Below are 16,328 nucleotides of genomic sequence, written 5' to 3' on the forward strand. Positions count from 1 at the left end.
TTTTACTATGCCGATTATAGTTGGTATAGAACATTGTCCGTGGACTTGTGAAGATATCCTGTGGGCAAATCAAGCAAGGGGAAAACTTGGTAAAGAGTTTGAAGAATTCACTATCAAAGACTCAAGTATCAAGGTGGTCGCCCATGTGAAAACACTTGGGATGATGCTGGAGGCATCCCTGGGACCTGAATCCCAAACCAATGATCTCCATAAAAATAAAGCATATTATATCAGGCTACTGAGAGCCATACGCCCTTTACTAACAGAAGAAAACACGGCCACAATTGCCAGGGCCATTATACTGGCTCGTCTTGACTACGGCAACTCATTGCTCCTGGGAGCATCCAAGAAGTGCATAAACAAATGCCAGATAATTGAGAATAACACAGTCCGGATCATAAAAAAGCTTAATAGAAGAAGCCATGTGACAGAGGCCAGAAGATCCCTCCATTGGCTCAGAGTAGAGGATAGAATCCTTTTTAAATATATGACCCTGGTTCACAGGTGTTTATATGGAGTGGCTCCATCCTATCTTTGAGCCAAATTCACCCGATACACCCCTAACAGGGCTCTAAGATCCCAAACACAAGGCAAGCTACAGATATCCCAGGCATTCCGAACGACTGGTGCTGGGAAATCCTTCCCGATCCATGCTGCTCAGCAGGGGAACAACCTCCCAGTCTCGCTGAGAGTAGAGCCAAATTTGCTCACTTTCAGAAAAAACCTTAAGACCCATCTCTTTAAATAATGCTGCCTACTATCTTCTGTTCTGCGAATTACAGCTTAACATGATTCTGTCTCTCTACGCCCTGATGCCTGCGGGCTTTCGACGCATTACAAACATATAAGATTAAAAAAAAAAAAAAAAAAAAAAATACCAAAATTAAGAATTCCAAAGCGCTTGGACCAGATGGCATTCCAGCGTGTGTCTTCAAAGCATATCCGTATTTCTGGGCTGTACTACTAAAAATGAAGTACGACTATATCTTATCATCCAGAAGAATTCCGGAGTCGTGGCTTTCAGCTATCATCGTACGTATATATAAAAAAGGCAGTCCTAATGATCCGGCAAATTTTAGACGTATTGCCCTAATGGATGCCTCTTCTAAGGTTTTTTCTATTCTTATCCTAAAGGAACTGGGGCGATTCATTCAAGAACATGAAATAATTTCTCGATTTCAAGTGGGATTTAGGAAGTATATGTGTACTTCTTTAAATGACACTACTCTTGCTCACATAGTAGAAACATCGATGTACCAAAATAGAACACACTCTTGCTCTGCGTTACCTTGGATATGACCAATGTGATGGCTTAAACATGTGGACTAATGTTCTGAGTCAGAAAGCCAGACCCCTGATGTCTTAGATGAAAATCATATATAGAAAGCACTGCAAATATTCTGTTTTGCCTTTAATTGAATTTTACACTTTGAAAGTTGAAGCAATTCTGCTATATTGCTTTGATATATGTTTGTTAGACTTGGAAAATATACTGGATAAGGTACAAGGCAGGATTTGGAGAAAAAAACCTGGGTTTGGCCATGGGATTGCCAAACGCCATATTAAGACATGACCTTGGGTTAAGTTTGTTATTTTCTAAACATCAATGGCGTATATTGATGAATTATGCAAAAATACTCAACCCCCCTTGCAATTCCATCTATCAAGATCTGGCTCAGATGATCAGTGATTCCCATCCTAAATCACTATCCAGATTTGATGCAAAAATTGAGAAACTCCTATCAAGATCTAATGTAAACACCCATGAGCTTTGTCTATGTTTACCTCATATCAAGAAAAAACATTATGAATTTGATTGGACACATACGATTGAGGCCAACCATAGATAAAAGTCCTACAAGGAATGCGCTCGATTTGCAAAAAAAAGAAAACCTCAATCGGAGTATCTACTATACTTTCCATGTGATAAAGCATGAGCGCTATTTATTGAATTCAAACTAAACCAATTAGCTACCTATGACCGTGTCCAGCACTGGCATAACAATGATGCTAATGCAGTTAATGGCATGTGTCGCTTCTGTTTGTCAAATATGGAACCAGAAACTTTGAAACATTTAGTTATTTTTGCTCGCATTTCGAATCTGTGATAGGATGGTGACTTTGGACAAGTTTAATATTGGTGAAACTAAATTCACTTGGGATTTTTTGTAGACGCGTTGCATGTGGGGGGAAAATACCTCGTTAGTTATAACACTTACGCGGCTACTGACCATAATTAATGTGCAATTGTCTCAGTTAAGGAATGTATAGCATCTGAATTTTTTGTGATGTAATTTCACGTCCTTTTCTTTCAAATTTGGAATGTAGTTCATATGGTTTTTAACTTTAGCAGATGGATTCAAGCGCTCACATGCTAGGTCAGCCTGCTTCTTTACATAAATCTGCATAAAGTAATCAGACTTAAGTATTAACTGATTTGATATCAATCAATTATGAAAGCGAGTGATTGGACTGTGACTAAAGCAGTTGCACATAGCTAACACTCAGGATTTTGTTTTAACATCTTGTGTACTTTCTGACTTGTAGCTAACATCCAGTAGTTTGTTTTAACATCTTGTGTATCTTTTGATGTTATCTGATTGGGTTAGCTATGGTGGATCGTGTGGACATCAGGTGTATCAAGAGGTCAGTCAGTATTTTGTTTTAATATTGTGTGTTTTTCTATATGTATGTTTCCTGTTTTAATGAAGTCCTAATTGTCCAGTTTTAATGTTTAAGTGTAGGAATTTTATGATATGCTCTTTCTCTTTTGCACTGTTGCGAACTTGCCCAATATTACCTTGCAGAACTTGCACAAATTGCGTTTTGTACATGATCTGCTCTTTTGCACTGTTGCAAATTTGCCCAATATTGCAGAACTTGCACTATTTGTGTTTTGTACAGGGGTGTTTATTTTGTGGTAAGACTTTCTAACTGTAATATGTTAAGTGTGTGAAAATATTTTATGGAGATTTGATGATTGTTTATGGATGTTTGTAAAGGTTTTTCTTGTGATGTTAAACAATATACAAATATAAAAAATAAATAAAAAAAGATGTGCAGGACGCATAAGGAACAATGCCGAGACCGCCCATATTGGAAGCGTATGTTGCTTCCGAATCGCTGTGCCGGAGAGGCGCAGGAGTCCGCTGTGGACCCAAGGAAATGAAGCAGAAAAGGCAAGAGTGGGAGAGAATCATCCCGAGCGAGTGTCAATCCCAACCACCGTCTGCCATCAAGAGAAAGGTATCTAGGGAACCGGGAGAAGCGGGAGGCCACAGGATATCATTATGAATCCGCAAAAGCACGCCCTCAGAATAAAGTTGCATTGGGAACTAATAGTGAAGAACCCTGAGGGGGAAGAGAACTATTGTATGAAGGTGAAGCCTCATCCCAGTACACAAGACTAGGTTCTAAATAACAGCCAAAATCAGAAAAGAAGTGAACAGCCCACAAGAGAGGAGCTAAACCTATATGTTTGGCATTCAAGCAGTATGAGACATTATAAGATGGAGAATTGGTGATTAAAATAGCCTAGAAGAGGGGTAAAGAATACTGCAGGAAATAACTACTGAAAGGAAGACCTGGGAAAATAATATAAATCTGAAACTGAGTGTGAAGGAAGGTTACAGTGGAGGAGCCTATAACCTGAGAAACCCAGAAAGCAAGAGAGAAAAGGGGTTTTTCTTGAAGATCTCCAGGAGCTGATCAAAGAGACTGTCTGTCCCAGAGAACATAAAGACATACCTTAACTGGTAAATGAGCTGGAGATGCAAGGCGAAGAGAAGGCGTCCTTTGGTCTATTTAAAATAGTTTCAAATAGTGGTAGGACCAGATAAGGCAGTTGGATGGAGGTCAATATTCGTTTGGACCTGCAAAGACGGACAAGCACACTTTGTTTCTTAGTTAGGAAGGGTATTACCTCTAGTGATAGGGACAGTTAGGCCTTTTCATATTAGTATTATTAAAAAGAACATGGACTCCATCTTCCGACCCTCCACAGTAACGTGTCACTGCTCCTTGCGGTATGTCAAGACCTCTAACCCATAAACACAGAAGTGATGCATAGTATTCAGTCAATGGGCCTCATTACGACCCAGGCGTTAAGGGGTTAACGGCGCCGTAAAAGGTGTTGCGCTGTTAAACCCTTACCGCCTAATTACGAGGTTCCTTTGTCCCGACCTTAACGGCTGGTTTTACCAGCCGTTAAGGAAGGAACCTGCAAAGGGACGTTCGAGGTAATTACGGTACTGCAATTTGCGGTACCGTAATTACCGCCTTCCCCATTCCCATTGAGCCCTGTGGGGCAAAAATGGGAATGGGGAAGGGCCAATGGTGAATGGGGAATTACCGCCCCGCAACCTTGGAATGGGTCGGTAATTCCGCCATTCACCATGGCGGAGTTGGTCATTTACCGGCTAATAGCGCCATTGTTAACGCCAGGGTCGTAATGAGGCCGATATCTTAAAAAGCAGCATTAAAGAAATCAAGACCCACCCCTTGCAGGTGCATCTTCTGCACTCCCACACATAGGCAGTTATGCATCCATTGTTATGAACCACCCTTCACAGGCCCACCATTCCTCTACCAGAGATTGCTTTTATCATTGTTGCGTGTTGTGTTGTATTGTGTTATGTTATGGGTCTCTTATACTGCTCAAATCACTATCTTATTGGTCTCGTATTGTCTCGTATTTTCCTGGGAAGTCAATTGTGGGTCACCCGGGGTCGCTATTGTAACCCTTGGCAACTCCTGTACTACCCCTGGGTCTGCGACCCCTGAGGTCAGCAAAGGCAGTGAGAAACCGGAAGTAAAGTAGGCTCTCCGACGAGAGCCCTCTTTACATTCCTTTCTTTTTTAAGTCAGTCTGACTTCAAAAAGAAATTATTTCCATTACAGTTTTAACTTCATTTTGAAGTTAGACTGACTTCAAAAGAAACCCTCTCCCCCCAACCTCTTCAGGACATGGAAGGCTCTGTCTCCCCTGCTCTGCACATGTCAGGAACCAGAGCTGGTTCCTTCTGTGCGTGGAGCATGGGAGACAGGCCAGCCTGCAGAGGAGTTCCTCGCAATGGATTTGGAAAAAGGTAAGAACGTGTGTGTGTCTGTGAGTGTGCGTGCATGAAAGGGTGCGTGTGTTTGTATGTATACCTATTTTATGGAATGTGTATGAGTGAGTGCCTGATGTATGGGTGGCTGGGCGTGTGAGTGAATGATGGAGGGGTGCAGTGTAAATGAGCATGTGAATGGTGTGCTTGTGTTCAATACCTAGATTACCTGTAATCTTCGTTACTCCTAGTCCTACTTTTCGTCATCCCAGTACTTGCCTATGAAGCACCTTGCCTCATTCGTAAGTACTGGGATGTGGAAGAGGGACGTGGAGGTAATGCTGGGCCAAGGGGCTGATTTTGGGGTTGGAGAAGGAGCAATGGAGGGATAGGGGACATGTCAGGAGGGTGGAGCAGGTGGGAGTTCACTATCACGTAATAGGCATCCATGAAAAGCAGGCATTATATGTGTTGTTAGTGTCTAGACTGACCTTTCGGTGCAGCCCGTCTAGCCATTCCTTACCCTGTCATGGCATCATTTTCAGGGCATCTATAAGGAAGTAGGCATTATAAGTGTTATTATGTGTCTAGACTAGCATTTTGCGGCAGATAGATATACAATTTCTTACTGTCGCTTGACATTTTGTACTGGACATATCTGATAAAGCAATCATAAGTGTACTTACCTGGCTAGACTGGCATTTGGGTGCAGCCTGTCCTTACTGTGGCATTGCCTATTTGTCTGGGCAGCTATAATAAAGCATGGCTAAAGCATGTATACATAGTTAGATTGGCATTTTGGTGCTGCCAGTCTAGGTATGTCTTACTGCGACATGGCATTTTTTACTGTGCTTCATCAATGCTACAGCTAACATGATGAGTGTTATTACGTGTCTGGCCTACATGGTGCAGCCAGTTTTGACATGCTTTCTTATGGTGCATTGCATTTTTTATAGAAAAGCTGTAAGATTGCTCAGCGGGTTGAGCGCTCGCTGCCGTGATCTGTGTGTGATCTGCAGGTTACAGGTTCAAATCCTGGCAAGGCCAACTTATCCTTTCATTCTTCCGAGGTTGATATATAAGTATCAACTTTGGTTATGAAGATACCTGGATGTAAATAAAAGCTATGTACAGCGGTTTGGCAAATGCACTCTATAAATAACAAATCATTATCATTAATGCTCTTGTGCACTGAACGTGACTAGTATATTTTGATATTTGGATACTGAATTATCGCAGCAACTGGCAATCTAGTGGATCTACTTTTCATATAATGACAATGCCCGACATGCAGCTATAATTGGCATAAAATGGAAGTAACTGGCCGCACAATGCTGAAGTGGCACATCTATGGCAGTGTGGCAGCCTACTATTGTGTTGTGTGTTTATAGTTTATTAAAAACCTTAACACATTTTTTGTTATATACTTCACAACTCTCAACTCTCAGTTCATTACAAATAGTCATACATTACTTCAGGCACCACATTCTAAAACAAACATTACAGGCATTAATTCATGCAACAGAACATTATATCATATTCTATATATCTATCAGGACCACCCTTTCTAACTCCCTAGGTTACATTTTCCACCTACCTGGCACATTACTTACCCCCTTTCCTACTTCATTATGGTGGACTAATCGGGAAATACATTTTCCCCCATCCTTTTGTGTATCACTATTAAACTATTCATTAAAGAAATAGTAATTGAAATAGAGTATCCATACAAGAGCGTAGCCCACTTGACTGTTTAAATCCCCTAATCTCCTTATGAACTTTCCCAACCACATTTGCCTCTGTCCTAGGGTTGCACTACAGCCAATCAGCCAATGTTTTAGCTTTTCTGGTTCCTGTGGTTTATACAGAGCCAGCAATTTCTTTCTTGCTAGGAGAGTCATCTTATGGGACCCCACCTTTTTTAGGGAGTTTAGTAAATTAAGACAAAAGTGCATAAAGTGATTACAAGTCTAAAGAGGTCCTATTGTGCTGTGGGGTTCCGCAGAGGTCTAGTGTATCACCTCTGCTATATAACTGCTATATATCTACTCCATACCTTTATTTGACTTACTGGATAGCATGGGTGTTAAACATGCAAATTATACGGACGACACCAAGATTATACTGGAACTATATGCTGATTATGATGCTGATTCATCTCTCATCAGTAGGGTGTTTGACACTATTAAAGACTGGATGGATAAAAACTCAATGGCGCTGAATAACAGGGAAACAAAGCTCCTCATTGTCGGAAGTCAACTAAACTCAAGTCTTTAGGCTCACTATATGAGGCCTTTCTTATTGGAGGGGACAGAATTCTGGTGTCTAGCCAGGTTAAAACCCTAGGAGTCATCTTTGATAGACACCTCGAAAAACATGTCTCACATGTGACCTTCAATTGCACAAACATGACCCAGCTCCTGTGGCAGATCAGGTCGTACGTTTCGGTAAACAATATAGCCTTGCTAGTTGCAGCTACCATCAACTCCAGGCTCGACTACTGTAATGGTAATGGGTTCCTGGTAGGCATCACGCAAGCAAATGTCAGGAAATTGCAAGTGGTCCAGAACAGGGCCGTTAGAGCCACATGTGGCATCAGATGGCGGGAGCATATCTCGGATGCCCGGAGATGACTGCGCTGGCTGCCGATTCGGCAGAGGATTTGTTTCAAAACTTCTGGCACGGTTTTTAAATGCCTTGCAGGAAATGCTCCTAGTTACAGCAAATCCCGTATTAACAGACCACCGTCTAGGCGCACACTGCGATCCAATGACAAAGACCTAGTTGCACAGCCTCTTACCAAACTCGAGAGGTTTGGCGACCTGAGCTTTAGTGCATGGGGTCCAAGAGTTTGGAATAATCTCCCTTTGGAAATCTGGCAACTAACCTTGCTGGCAGAGTTTAACCAAAATCCCTCAAAACCGACCTATTTGATGGTGGAGGTACTTAAGCTTGCCCCTGCCTTTACATCATTCTGGTTTTACTCCTCTTGCTCCTCAATGAATTTCTCTTTATCTGGTCTATGGGCCTCATTACACGGATGGCGGTGAACCATGGCGCTATTAGCGCCATGGTTCATGCCGGTAAAATACCGGCACCGGCTTGGTGGAAAAGGGAATTACTGCCCTATTCCAAGGTTGACGGGGCGGTAATTCCCCCTTCCACCATTGCCCTTCCCCATTCCCATTTTTACCCCATAGGGCTCTATGGGAATGGGGAAGGCGCGAATTACGGTACCGCAAATTGCGGTACCGTAATTAGCTCCACTGGTCCCTTTGCGGGTTGGTTTTTAACGCCTGCAAAAAGCAGGCGTTAAATTCCCCAACCCGCAAAGGGACCTCGTAGTAAGGTGGTAAGGATTTACTGGTACCGGTAAAATACCGGTACCGGTAAACCCTTACCGCCATCCGTGTAGTGAGGCCCTATGTCTCCATAGTCTTGTAGCGCTCTGAGGCCTGCGGGTGAGTTGGCGCTCTATACAAATATTATAGAATAGAATAGAACATAAATGTACCATATTTCAGCCCTGGGAATCCCATCACTGAGGACTGCAACTCCTTATGTGTCCTTGGGTGTGTGTTTAGCTCCCTTTTATAGTTTATACAATGACATTCGCTGTATATCTTTCCCCATTTTATAATTTTCATTTTGTTGTACATTTTCAGCAGGCTTTCCATCAATGTAAGCTTGTCTGAGCCCATTTCAGCAAGAATAGGGTCACAGCACTCCCCAAAATTGCTTGATGCTTTGTCATAATTATTGCTTAGAGATATATTCAAATCTTCAAATAGGGAACTTGATAGTGGTACCAATATTGCTGCGACCTATGTTGTACTTTTGGGTCTAACCCTGTTATATCATGACCCCGTCTATGGCGTAAGAAGACAGAACCCTTGTTAAAATGCGGTTGGTATCTAAAATGTTCTTGTCTGTTTCAGTACGTATTTGGTATTTTAAAATGTTTACGTTTATGTACTTTTTGTTGTACTCACGCAAGCCACTTTTTGTAATGTCAACAGGGTTAAAGAGAAATTGATCCCATCTGAGTCAAAGGTCAAGCGGCATCACTTCCTGTGATGTCATCAGGTCTGTGATGTCCCTTCCGCTACCCCTGGCATCTTGGCGGATCAACGTCCCTGGTATTGCCAAGCCCAGTCCATAGAGTAGCACATTTTGACCATGCCTAGGTAAACCAGAGGATGGTCTGTAGAGGGAAATGAAAAGGGGAGGAGTTGATGGGGAAGCTGAAGCAGTAGAGAAGAGACGAAACAGAGAAACAAATGGCCAGGTAAAAGGAACTAAAGGGAGAGAAGCGCATGATAATGGTCACTGGGTTGCGAGTGTAGTCAATCGAAATACTGCCACACAACATTTTACGTAGAGAAGAAGGGAAAAAGCAACCAGTGATTTCATGCAATTTCTCATGAAGGCCAGTTCTAGGTAAATGCAGAGGAAGCCTGTGTAGTCACTGTTAACATGATCACACACAATTTCATTGAGAGGTGGGTGAAAAAAGCCACCCGGGAAAAGAAGGCAGTCTAGTACAATGCAAATGTGGCAGGAGCATCAATGAGTGCGGTTGTAGGACAAATGATCGAATCTAAATGGTCGACAGGACAAATGGTCGACACCAAAAGGTCGACAGGTCAAATGATCGAATTATTGATTCCCTTTTTTTTGGGGGGGCCCCCCCCAACCCCTTTTTTTTGCTTAAAACCACTTTTTTTCCCTAAACGAAAACCTAAACAAATATATATAACTAAAAAAAAAATCCGATCATTTGACCTGTTGACCAAATTGTGTTGACCTTTTGACTGTCGACCCTTTGTCTGTCGACCATTTGACTAGACACCTACGAGTGCATGTGTATGTGTCCCCCCACTCACTGTAAATGTGCATTATTCCCTGCTGTCCTATATGGGATTCTGGGAATAAATGCCCTACTGTAAGGTCCGTTCCCTCGGTAACCATCTACCGCACGCCTGTAATCCCTACCAAGGTAAGATCTCTGTTGCTTCCTGAAGCTAGATCTGCACTCAACAAACACCCACAATAAAACAAAAAATAACAATGATGAACTCAGAAATGCAATACACCACAACAACCCTAATGTATTGCCTCTAACACTGTGCACGTGATCCAGACACTGGCCCTCATTACAACCCTGGTGTTAAGGGGTTAACGGCGCTGCAAAAGGTGGCGGCGCCGTTAACCCCTTAACGCCTGATTACGAGGTCCCTTTGCTGGTTGGCGATTTTAACGCCTGCTTCTTGCAGGCGTTAAAATCCAACCCGCAAAGGGACCTTGGTGCTAAGTACGGTTCTGCAATTTGCGGCACCGTACTTAGCGCCTTCCCCATTTCCATTGAGCCCTATGGGGCAAAAATGGGAACGGGGAAGGGCATTGGTGGCATGGGGAATTACCGCCCCGCCAACCTCGGAATGGGATGGTAATTCCCCATTCCGCCATGGCGGAGTCGGTAAGTTACCGGCATGGACCATGATCCAACGCCAGGGTTGCAATGAGGGCCACTGATGCTTGGACGAATGCAGGACTGACAATGAGTGCCATCCCCATCTAGCTGCCGAGAAAAGGGATGCTGCTGTGTAAGAAATGAGTCTTCTGTGAACATGCATCTATATTTGAGAGGCGATAATGAGTTCGGTCAGCTCAGCGTTGCATCCTTAGGTCTGTGTCACTGGTAAAGAGTGTGTCCGTTTTTGTCAAGTCCATCATTTCTCAGGCTTCATCTGAGCTGGTCTGGAAATTCATGGCAGCACCCCCAGGACAGCAGAGGGAACTGCCTCATTTGTTAGCGTCATTGCACATCATGCTCTACATTAATATTTCAGGCCACGCGGTGAGCCCTTGGACTTGTTAACACCGGCATTGATGGGAAGGAACTGATCTCGTTTTCTCTGCGGCTCAAAACACGTGCCTGCAAGATCTGGCATCTGCCTACAGAATAAACCGAATATAACACTGTACAATGCAAGAGACAAGTAAAGCAACATAACCCTTGATATGATATGATATGATATGATAAGGCATTCATAACGCGCCTATACACAAGTGTTTCAAGGCGCGAAAGGTAGGAACATAGTTTAACATGGTTGGTTACTCCGCATCCATCTAAACACAGACACTTTTATTGAGTCACTAAGGTGTTATTTAACTGAAGTCAAAAGTTTCCTGAAAAGATTAAGAAAAAAAAGTAAAGCATGTTAAAATGTGCTCCCTGAAGAAAGCACTACTTAGGGCCTCATTACACGGTAGGCGGTGAGCCATGGTGCTATTAGCGCCATGGCTCATGCCGGTAAAATACCGGCACTGCCTTGGCGGAAAGGGGATTTACCGCCCCATTCCAAGGTTGGTGGGGCGGTAAATCCCCCTTCCGCCATTGCCCTTCCCCATTCCCATTTCTGCCCCATATGGCTCTATGGAAATGGGGAAGGCGCTAATTACGCCACCGCAATTTTGCGGTGCCGTAATTAGCTCCGAGGTCCCTTTGCGGGTTGGATTTTAACACCTGCAAGAAGCAGGCGTTAAATCCTCCAACCCGCAAAGGGACCTCGTAGTACGGCGGTAAGGGTTAACGGTCACCGTTGCCATTAATGGTGACCGTTAACCCTTACCGCCATCCGTGTAATGAGGCCCTTAATAGAGGCAGAATATTACATTAGCTGCTTGTTCCTTCATAATAGTATGTTTTAGCCCTGTTAAGGAAGAATTTTGGGTCTCTGCCAAAGCTCGTGTGTAGTATTCAAGAGGGTCCTAAATGTCAATCACTTGATTCTTGAAGGAGCAAGTGCTGCTAATTAGCCCACTTCCTTATAGCTCCACCCCCTTCCTTCAATTTGCTGGTGCCTAACACTTATCAACTCCCACTACAGTTCTAAACACTAGATAAGAAAACATGCGATGTCCTACCATTCCAATTGTGACACACACACACATATCAAAGATGAAGACACACACACGTGCACACAGACATACACACACACACAGCATGGCAGGACATTCTGTGAGTAAAACTATTCCTTAATCTACTAATTGGGCATTCAGTGTGTGTGTGGAGCTAGGGCATTCCATGAGATAAATTAGCTTTACATCTTTTAGAACGATCCACTGCCCGCCCTCCGAATACAGAAGAATAGATTTAGAAAAAAGGTAGATTAATATTCACCCTTAATGTAGTGGAAACTATCAATTGCAATATTCAGGGGGCTCCTAGTTCTCACATAAAAAAAACACGTGTGGTAAGTCATACATAGGAGACGGACACACAGACATGTTAGGGTTTCATTTTACTTGATTAAAGAAAGTAAATGTCTGTCCTAGCCTTATTGTAATGGTGGTGTTTCCCTATGCTAAGAAAGTAATAAAAGGTGTTCATCAGGATGTCTGAAAATAACAATCATCACCAGTCCAAAACCTACTCTGTTCTATGGCCTTGCCTATCCCTAACAATGAGAAAACATTAATCAGTCTGCTGAAGGAAGTGTTCTGCTTCCCTCTTCGAAGGGGCCCCTGAGGGACCCTCGATGTGGAAACAAGGCACAATCACCACACACGAACTGATACGCCAGACATGAGGTTGTATTCCCCAAATCTAGGGTTTATTGCAAAACAAATAGTCCCAGTTGGCCAAATGGTCACACGGCCCGCGACGTGTGTCTAACAGACCTCGGGGGACGCAAGAGAACGAAAATCGTACATCAGTTACATATATACAAAATGAGCATCTTACAATCAGTAATGACACATTTGATGCCGCCCCTAATTCATTCCCTTTGAATTGGAGGCGATGATTGACCATGGTGACGAATATGACACCTTAGACCACCATATTTAGTAACAGTTTGCAATCTCGCATTTACAGACACCATTCTTTATTTGAGAGAACACAGTGCTTCTGTTTTCATGGGCAAGCTGCACGTAGAGGACTGGCACATTCCAGGCCTTACTATCTCCTGGTTTCGATTCACGTTCTAGAGGTCAGCTTGCTCTCTGGGGCCTCATAGTGCTTAGAAGGGGGGCCATAAAGAAGAACATAATTCAAACCCTTTAATATTAGTTTCGTACATTGCTATTCTTTTAAGGAGACTCGCTGGCATCCGTGTACTGATTAAAATGCCTTGCTCCTTGCCTTCAAGGATATGTGCCGGAGGGAACCGGGCATTTCTGTCTGGCTCTCCAGCGTAATGTTTCAACATGTCTTTAGTAACCTTGGACCATTGAAGCGGAAATATATCTACAGCAAAGCAGTTTTACATGAGGCAAAGTAGCAGCGTTAGAGAGAACAGAGAGAGAAAACAAAATGGTGATTCTGGTCATCTTAAAATGGCTGCATTCTAGTTGAGCTAGTAACTATGTAATGACTAATGAACATATATTCTTAACACCTTAAATGAGGTGGTTGGTCTTCGGCCAACCAATTATCCTGCATTGCCTTCCGTTCGAGGGGTGTCTAATTTTTCTAGACTGACATCTTGGCTTGGGAGGCCTGGCACTTGACTCCCACCCATTTTAGAGTTCTGATTATTTTGCCCTATTCGGTTTTCAGTCTCAGTCTCTGATGATGGCTCAAAGTCCCAATTTCTCAGGTATTTCCCAAAAGGATGACTGCAGTCATACTCAATCGAGCTTGGACACAGTTGTAAAGAAAAATCAAACCATTTTTGGAGTCTCTTGACACTCTGTCAGTGTCGAACTCCAAGCCTCTTCAGCAGGATTCTCGTAAGATCACAACATTCTTTCTCTAACTCAAAAATCCTTTCTTATTCTCTTCAAAGTTCTGGTTTTGCTCACCCTCTTGTGGGCTATTGACGCTTAATGGCTGTATGCTTATTATGTCGGCTTGAGCCCTCCTAGAGGTCATGGTTTTCCCAGCTGCAGCTCCTGGGTTGCTTGGTCTCGTTGACAATATTTGAATTGCAATTTATCCATCTCCTTCAGGGCTCTGGTTCTCTCAACCTCTCCTAGGCTGTTTGGCTTCACTGGCCATATTTGAGTAGTAGAATCTCTAACTGACTCATTCAGCCTCTCCTGGGCTGTTTGGCTTCACTGGCCATATTTGAGTAGTAGAATCTCTAACTGACTCATTCAGCCTCTCCTGGGCTGTTTGGCTTCACTGGCCATATTTGAGTAGTAGAATCTCTAACTGACTCATTCAGCCTCTCCTGGACTGTTTGGCTTCACTGGCCATATTTGAGTAGTAGAATCTCTAACTGACTCATTCAGCCTCTCCTGGGCTGTTTGGCTTCACTGGCCATGTTTGAGTAGTAGAATCTCTAACTGACTCATTCAGCCTTTCCTGGGCTGTTTGGCCTAGTCGGTTTTCTGTTTGTGGCAGCGTCTCTAACCCCTTCACGCGTTCCTCAGTGTCTAACCGCCAACCTCCCCATTCTTCTTGCTGGCCGTGTACCTTTGTGCTGGTGGCGTCATTCAGAAAAGGTGGCGTTGACTCTGGTATATGAAGAGCCACACCCTTGTATTCACCGGCTCTCCTGCGTGGTTTGTTGAATTCGTGCCTAGGGTCAGGGAGTGTGTGTGTCCATTTTCTCCTGCGCTGGTCTCCCCCTCTAGGAGAGCTGAGATCGTCGGACATCCTGCCCGCCTTGGTTCGGCAGCATTCCGTGGGCTCTGGGATTCCTCTACCCACGACCTATTGGATGTGGTCTGGCCTCCAGGTTTAATCAACCCAGCATCGTGGAAAAGGCTCTGCCTGTACCTGGGCTCCTTCAGGTTTCCTGTTTCTCCCCTCCAGGTACCTTCTTGCTTACTTTGGTCTTCTTTTATATAGTGAGATACTATACCAGATTGGCTCCATGTTTCTTGCACAGAAGTCCACAGAGTGGGATCAGCAGCCAAGCCCTTCCAAATTAAAGGGCCCTTTGCCTCTTAATTGCATTTGTCTCCCATATAACTCATAAACAATGGGGCTTCTGTCTCAAAGAAAGGTGTCATTGCATCCTTGTTTATGAATTCCTTGTCCTCTAAGGGAGTCACCCCTAGTGAGATCCTGCTTGCCCTGTCCCCTAGGGAGTGTCTTGCGCACCGGCTCAAGTAAACTGAAAAATTGTCCAGAGAACGTTATTTCTTAATAAAGTATCAACATTTACTTAGCATGATACATCATTTGTAAGGAATGAATCAATCATAAATTAGTCAACACATTCAATTTCGTTAATGGTGCAGGAGAGCATAGAAATACATAAAAGCCATAAAAAGCCATACCGTTTCACTGCATTCACAGTGAACCATTCACTCATTAAACTCCATTCAGTGCCAAACATTCATCCACAAACCACTTAAACAAAGAAATGGTGGAACATTTGTGCAGTGAAACAACCTAGTTATCACTACAAGACAATCCTATTTCATATACATTCAATGTTAGAGATCATAATAGTTTTGCAACATGTGATCTGCTGAAGGGGTGGATCAAATCAATATACTCCAACTGATCACATCCCCAATTTTTCTTCTTGACCGGTTTCGACGTGTAAAGATGATTGAGTTTACGTCTTCATCAGGAAAACCATTGAATGAGCTAAAAAGAGAGGGAAAGTGCACACCATTAGTACACTACCCTATCATAACAGCATAAAACTACCATTATCTATACCAGAGTTTACAACAATCGTAAACTACTACAAACATTATCTTGACAACAAGTCTACATTTTTAGGAATCCACGTCTAAAAAGAAAAACATCAAGACAGTGGGCCTCATTCCGAGTATGGCGGTAAGGGATAGCGGCCACCGGTAACGAGACCGGTGGCGGTAATCCCTTACCGCCATACTCCGAGTTCCCTTTGCGCCCTCGCCCTTAACGCCTGCTTTGAGCAGGTGTTAAAGTCGAGGGCGCAAAGGGGCCTCCAAGCCAATAACGGTGACCGTAATGAACGGTCACCGTTATTTGCATCTTCCCCATTCCCATTGAGCCCTATGGGGGCTCATTTGGGAATGGGGAAGAGCCTTGGTGAATGGGGAATTACCGCCCCGCCAACCTTGGAATGGGGCGGTAATTCCGCCATCCACCAAGGCGCTGCCGGTCCGGGTACGGCGTCAACCAAGGCGTTAATAGCGCCATTGGTTAGCGCCGTACTCGGAATGAGGCCCAGTGTCCCTAATTTCCCAGAGCGGGAGGGTTTGTGAAGCCCTAGAAAGATCTGAGTCCAGTGGTGAAGAAGAGCTAACACCAGGGAAGGCTGAATGAAATGACATCACTGCAGTGCACAAGACAGCCCCCAAGTGTCAACAGCCACTGAGGGA

Source organism: Ambystoma mexicanum, chromosome 12 (assembly GCF_040938575.1).
Source record: "Ambystoma mexicanum isolate Mex_15411 chromosome 12, UKY_AmexF1_1, whole genome shotgun sequence".
NCBI classification, from domain to species: domain Eukaryota; kingdom Metazoa; phylum Chordata; class Amphibia; order Caudata; family Ambystomatidae; genus Ambystoma; species Ambystoma mexicanum.